Source organism: Austrofundulus limnaeus, unplaced genomic scaffold, assembly GCF_001266775.1.
Source record: "Austrofundulus limnaeus strain Quisiro unplaced genomic scaffold, Austrofundulus_limnaeus-1.0 Scaffold41, whole genome shotgun sequence".
In the NCBI taxonomy this organism is placed as follows: Eukaryota; Metazoa; Chordata; class Actinopteri; order Cyprinodontiformes; family Rivulidae; genus Austrofundulus; species Austrofundulus limnaeus.
This window is the reverse complement of record NW_013952443.1, coordinates 600,701-608,032: the sequence shown is the minus strand read 5'-3', so window position 1 is coordinate 608,032 and position 7,332 is coordinate 600,701. Positions and strand designations below refer to the sequence as shown.

At 38.5% G+C, this 7,332-nt stretch overlaps 1 protein-coding gene across 1 annotated transcript in view; it reads right to left on the bottom strand.

Annotated features, from left to right (window-relative positions):
- The window catches only part of LOC106516761 (protein kinase C and casein kinase substrate in neurons protein 1), a 29,953-nt gene extending 24,384 nt beyond the window's left edge, over positions 1 to 5,569 (bottom strand). Inside the window, exon 1 of the mRNA XM_014007267.1 lies at positions 5,365 to 5,569. The gene's annotated coding sequence lies outside the window, so the exon portion shown is untranslated. The remainder of the gene's footprint in view (positions 1 to 5,364) is intronic.
- Between the last annotated feature and the right edge of the window lie 1,763 nt (positions 5,570 to 7,332).

Genomic DNA, 7,332 nt, shown 5'->3' with positions numbered 1-7,332 from the left:
ATGGTTTGATTTCTTTGTATGTATGGATCACTTGGGTTGTTACCAACATCTGGTGAAAATTTCATGTCATTAGCACATCTAGCAATATATTTACTGAGAAAAATGGTGACATGTTCAATACTTATTTTACCCGCTGTATGTTCACCGGTACCTATGTTCCCTGGGACCTATGTTCTCCAGAGTCTATGTTCCCAGGTAGCTATGTTCTCCAGTACCGATTTTTCTTGGTACCTATGTTCCCCAATACCTATGTTCACTGGTACCTACTGTATGTTTCCCAATACAATGCCAGCACTGTAATTCAGATTTTTTTTGTTTCAAAACACATTTGACTGGAACACCAACATCTTTCATGAATTTGAATAATTACCCCGGGACAACACAGATACAGCTGGTAACATAGGTGTTGAGGAACATAGGTGCCAGGGAACATAGGCATGATGACCCCAAAGAAATCAGATCTACACAGTCAGAGATATGTAGCAGCAAACTGAGCTGACCTCTATGTAAAAGTACCGAGGCCATTTCTGTACTCATGTGGTTAAAAAAAAGTCTCCTGCATCATGCATACAGTACCGTGCCCAGAGGACATTTTTATATCGGCCATGTGCTACAAAAGACATCAGGGTGAGGGAAGTTCCTCTCAGCTCTGACCTGGAATCTTTTCACAAATTTATCTCAAAGACTCCTAAATGCACAGAGCAAGAAGCTCAGCCACCCAGAAATGTTGTTTGTGTATAAACTCAGAAACCAGATCAAGACACTATCTCTGTTTGGTCATTTTGTGCTTTAATCATCAGTTACATTGTCAGGATCTTTCCGGCATTCCTCGAGCATTTAAGGTGATTAATATTTATTTGTTTGACATATGTTCAATATCTTACCACCAGGGTGAAAACAGAAGAGACGGCTCACTGTTATATTGGTATTGAACTCTGTTTGAAGTCTAATCCATTTTGCTTTCATGACTAATGTTTTTCCTTTGACAGATAGATCTTCATCGTCCTGGAACAAGCACTATGACAAAAGAATATACAGTACGTATAGCCTAATACTGTATGTAACAGTAATGAGGATTTTCTAATAACGTTCCTGCTGCAACTCATTTCTTGATCCTCATAATTACAGAGGATTGTGGAGGATTGTAATTATCCAAATTCTTAACTTTCTCCAACATTGCAAACTATTTCTAACCCTGGTAGCACTTTTAATGAAAACGATAAGAAGGATTTACTTTTCTTTGACTAATAAAGAGATACTTCAAATCTCTTCAAGTGGGATTCTAAGCAAAGGTTATAAACAAATAATATTGTACCTGTTACAGATAGCTCTTTGAGCAACTTCACTTTGGAGAAATAAGCCTTTTTTAAAATTATTTATTTACTGTTATTTAACCAGGCAATTCCCATTTAGATTGCAAATCTCTTTTGCAAGGGTGGCCTATTGTACATGTTTTTGGTCTGTGGGGGAAACCGGAGTACCTGGAGAAAACCAAGCATGAGGAAAACATGCAAACCCCACACAGGAAGACTCCAGGTCCGAACCGGGGATCAAACCCAGGACCTTCTTCCTGTGAGGCATCAATGCTAACCACTGAGCCATCTGCCGCCCTTTCATGCTTCACACAAACAATACTTTATACAAATTTACAAAATTTAGTTTCACATTACACAATTATTCCAGCAAAAGTATCATAATATTCCTGCAGGAAGTGTTATCACAAGCTGTTGGCGCTATTTGCACTAAAAATTATGAAATGAAGTATTGATAAAACTGATGTTGATGAAAGTGTTTCTGCAGTAGTATTTGCCTGAACTGCTCTGAAATTTCTGAGACTGTTTGAAGATGGCAGTAATTCGCTTTGGTCTTGGCTACATGTTGTTCATCTGTCCTGTCGAAATTAAACTTTTTTCTCACTTAACTGAGGTCATTCAAAAACATTTCTGAAAGTAAAATATCAGTTGTTCAAAACCTTTCTGCAGAAATGTGTTCTTTCCAAAGTCATGATGGCCAGTCATGATATATATATATATATATATATATATATATATATATATATATACACACACACACACACACACACTTTTTCCTCATATTGAGAATCTTGTAAGTAATGTTTGAAATTTTTTTCAGCAGTTCTTTTTCCTTCACTTTCCTTTTTTTTGCATTTAGCAGCACATTCACTCTTATATTTCCACTAGAGTGGGCGTATTGTTCTAAATATTGATAGTATTGACAAGATGAGCATCTGTTTGGGATCAATATTTTTGTTTACGCAATATTTGCACCACTTCATTTTTCACAGAGTGAAAAAGTTACTAAGTAGTGTAGTCTCTTAATCATTAGCCGAAACCTTTCATTTTCATCGTTCCTCTGTGCAATGGAAAGTATTGTTTGTTGTGATGTTGACATTGTTTTATTTATATTTTTATTGCATTGTTGCTTCTTTGTTATTTTGCACTAGCGACATTTTTCTTGAACAATTGTGTGTAGTAGAATGAGTTATTTATTAGTTTTATACTTCTACATTGTTTTATATTGCTGTAATGTGTTTGTCATAATTGAATAACTAAAGGCAAAATCACAAAAATATTCAAGGAACATGACAAGTATTTGTTTTGACATCTGCATTGGCAATATAGTGTTGTATCAAACCAGTACCAGAATTCCCAGTATCGCCCACCTCTAATTTCTACCTAAATGTTTCCTTTGAGATTCTATATTTGTTTATCTACAAGCCAACCTAATGAAGGTCAATCGCATGACTCAATCTTTCAAGCTGTTTTCAGCAGATTCAATCAAGTTCTTTGTTTACAATGAGTGTACCCACATTTCAGAATTGCACATCAATATATCTGGGTAACTACTAAATTTTATTTTCAAACTGCCTCATTTAATACAGTTCATCATAACATTATTTTAATGTTTGATTTCATCCTTCACAATGAGCACATTTAAAGTATCTGAACTGTTGCTGTGAGCAGTCTGAGTTGATGAAGAATGACTTGTGGTCATCTCAGATTATAAACTGAGTCAGAAAAACACAGAGGACTGAGTCACAAGTTCAAATATTACAGCCGCGCTTCATCTTTCATCCTTCAACCTCCTTTTGTCGTTCCGCACAAATAATTTCTACTACATCCCTCATTTGTGGAATGAGTCACCTCAGACTGCCTCCTAATGTCCTAATGTGACTTTAATTTCTAAATGCAAAATTGTCAACAATGGAAGAGGATTTAGTACCTTTAAATTAACAATCAGCCCAAAAAGAGAAGGCATTTTTAGTCAAGGTTTGTGAAAATTTGCGATTGTTTTTGGAGAAGTTACGATGAAGCCAGGGTTTCAGGATAACAGATTCAGCCGAGATGCGTTTTATCACAGCCCTGGTTATATCTTCGGCCTTCACACCAGTCTGTGGCTCTCTGATCACTCATGGCTTTCTTTAACTCACTGTTGTCAGGAGTGCTCTTTGTGCTGGTTCCAATCACCGAAGCAGCTTTTCATGGTCTTGAATTCAGAACCAATCTGTATCTTTCTGAAGCAGCATAAAAGCATTTCTCAGATTTTTTGAGAAGCTCCTTCATTTTCTCATCATCCACGCTCGTTCTTTTTGCTCAACTCCCAGATTCTGTCATTTCAGAAGTTCTGTGAATCACTAAATTGGCAAAACACAAGTGCAGATATACTACAAAACATGTGCTATGTTAACAGCATATTTTGTAATTTAATGTAGCCTGAAATTGCACTTAGCCAGGATAGCAAGCCTGTTGCTACACATGTATTAGCTGGGTTCTGAACAACAATATAATTCACTATGTTTGAAATGTAAGCATTAAAAATTCCAACTTTTAAAAAAAGCTGAGTATCACTTTTAGTTTTGCAAATTTATTTTTGGCTAATTTCATTATTTATTTGGAGTCTCACTTATGGTTAGCTTTATATTAGTTTTAGCTCAGCAACTGCAGTTGTGTTCTTACTTCCTATTCTGTTTACGCTGGGAGTGTAATCATTATTTTTTTTCAACCGGGTGAAAATTTAGCTCCTGTTTAACCAGATGATCAAACACTCGAGGGACATTTGTGATACTGGTGTTGTGCTGTAGTCTAAAAGGACATTCACTGCTAAACATACTGTAAAAACTGTGATGTAGAATTTTTAAGGGGATGTTTATCTTAGCATAGACACTGTAATGTAAGATAGCAACAGCTAAGCAGCTGGTCCAAAAACAAAACACACACAAGCTTACATTTGATCTTTCTGACCTTGTGTAATGTGTGAACAAGTTTTTATTGTTTACTTTGTGAAACTGCTAAACTACATATTTTTGTTGCAAATATTAAAGTGCTACAAAGTGAAACATTTTACTTGTCGAAGGACAGTTTTTGTGGTTAGCAATAAGAATTTACAGAAAAAGGCTCAATCGACTCTCCGTGATATTTAAAGCTGTAATCTGCGGGTTGGTCTTTTTATGGTGTGTCTACTTATAGCTTATTATTCAAACTTATAATATAAAACAGTCTAATGCAGCTAGAAAGTTAAGCAGCCTAAAGAACCATTTGTTAATCCCAACAACCAACATTGGTCCAGCTACTTGTCCTTCAGCCAATTTACACAATAATCTCCATCATCCTGGACAACAATGCCTATTAAAATCAAAGCCTTTTAGGCTCTGGCATTAGGCCAGAATCCAAGAATAACTAACAGTTAGCCAGTCGACATGGTGCCTATATATTTGATTTTAATGATTAAGTTTCAGTGCACAAAATAATTCTGCAACTTGCTATATATTGCATACTAGTTGGTGAAAAAAAATCTAATGAAAAAATTTATTTGAAAACATGTCAGACAACTATATACATGGATGAAAACGTAACAAGTCTTATCTCCCAGGCTTTAACAGAATGCCATGCTGTGAAGAGTTTCTGTTCGCTGTGGGAGGGTGCCGTGTGACCCGAGCCACAGAGGGACTTACACTAAACTTATTGAGGTCAATCCACCTCTGTGACTGTGAAAAACACCTCTCAGTTCCCCTGGAGTTTAACTGGTGAGGGATAGGCGGTAAAAACAGACTACTGTGGGGTGGAGAACAACAAAACAAGGCCTGCATATAATTCAGATATAAAATATTTAAAACTCTGTTGTGAAAAAAAAAATCATACTGTTGAATTCATCCTTCGTTTTAATGCCACTAACAAGCTGCTCGCTTCCTGAAATCTCTGCTGACAAAGCATCTGCTTTGGAAATCTTAAATCTGCTAAGAACTTGTTGCAACTGCAAAGTTCCAAGACTTTATAAACTCTGTGCTACACAACAAACTTTTGCAGATTTAATAGTAAGCAGGCGATCCTCAGCACATGTACTTACCACGTTGGGTTCCATCATTGCAACAAAACAAACAAAAAAACGATTCACAATTCGAAATCAACCAGCTTCTCAACAAATAAATCCAAGCACCAAGAATTCTCTATTCTCTAAATTATAACAAACTGATTGCAATTTTTCCTTTTTTTGCAGCTTTGACCTTTGTGGCCAAAGTGAACCCAGAGTGGGCGATAAGTCTAACCAGACCAGTGCATCTCAGGAGGCTGAGGGATAATCCTGCTGTGTGTCACTCCAAAAGCTTTAGCGGGGGGGAGGGAGTTTAGCACAAAGAAGCAGCTGATAGGACAACTGAGACTGAACGGCGAAAAAGTGACAACTGGAAGCTGATACTGGCAGAAAACTCTTCAAAAATGTACGAGCGATTGGGCTCCACCTTTTAGTAACTTTTGAAACAAAAACACAACTACTCTGCTGAGATTAAAAAAGTCCACACAGTTAACACAGTTATAAATAAGCGAGTGACATAATAAAACGAAATGAAAAAGCTGTTGAACGTGAACACTCATAAGGGAGTTTTTTTTTTTGATTCAGGAGGCACAACGGCCCTTTAAAGCACTGAATGGGAACCACAACACGACATGTAAGCTTGTTACAGTAAGAAGATTTCAGTGAGACGAACTAACTTTACGTCAGCACATAACCCACATGCTCAGACAACAGTGGCTCATGAGGACAATGTCACTAACCTAAACCAACTGATTCAAAGGTTTGTAATTAATACCACATCATCATGCCTACTTTTCCACTGCACAATGTGAAAGACAAGCTGGGGGTGGGGGAGGTGTGTGGGGGGGGTCTCTCATGGAGATTTGTCAAAGAGGGAGTGAAGGTGAGCTAAGTGAGATGAAAATTGGGAAACGAGCGACATGAAGAGCAGCGAAGGCTGGAAGGACACTACAGTACACTCGAGACATTTTGTGGAGCTGGTCAGGCAGCCAGAGAGCCACTGGGCCCGGGCCGCAGCTGAACCCATCAGCACAAAGATGTGATTCATCGCACGGCGCGGCGCACAGAATAAACAGGGCCGGCCGACGTTGCCAGGAGACAGGAGCTGCCTTGTGCGGACTTCACAAACGCACGCCGTAACAGTCGAGGCGGTCACAGAGCTCGACGCTTCGGACAAGAGCAAGAAGGCCGGTTGGACGACAATGTGTCAGCTGTCCATCGCACGGCGAGCTACTGGGAGGCCCCTCGAATGTGCCGACATGGTCATTAGGGCAGCGAGCGGAGCTGCTGCAGCTGAACTGAGAGAAAGTAGAGGTGGATGAATAACATTTGAAAAACAGGTTCAGATAAAAAGCAGAGAGGGTGTGCTATGGACTGTGGTGAGCTTTCTGCATGGAGATTTAGACTCAAATGTGAACTGACAGGTGAATCCAGATGGAAACAAGATTCAGAAAAAGGTACAGCCCCAGTGGTTCTGTCTTCCTACTTCTGACCGCTCCTGCTGGTAAAGGAAGGCAACTGTGAAATCTTTTACATCCTAAGACGAGTTATTGAGCAAGTGCTTCACTTTTGTCAAAAAATGCCCACTTTTACAAACCCCACAACAACCAGGGCACAGCAATCCTTTCAGCAAACATGCTCACATAGACAAAGCTAATCCATAGGTATACTCTTAACAATTAGCTAATCTTATCATACACCTACTTAAAATTCCCAGAAATTGGACAAATAATAAAAAAAACAAAAGTATTTGGCCCTAAAAATGACACACATAAGCCAGAATAAACTGAACCAGGATAGGATGATATCCCAGCATGTACATGTACACTGACCCACATTAGGTTAAATGTAGTTATATTTACTAATTCTCAGCCCAAACTGGTTGAGGTCTTCTCCAAAGATGGGCAGATCTGGTATCTCTAAGTGGGTCAAAGCAAACTCATTTTTAGCTCGTCTCTGTCAGAACAGAGCTAATCTGTCTCTGTCAGACACAGTTTAGCCATC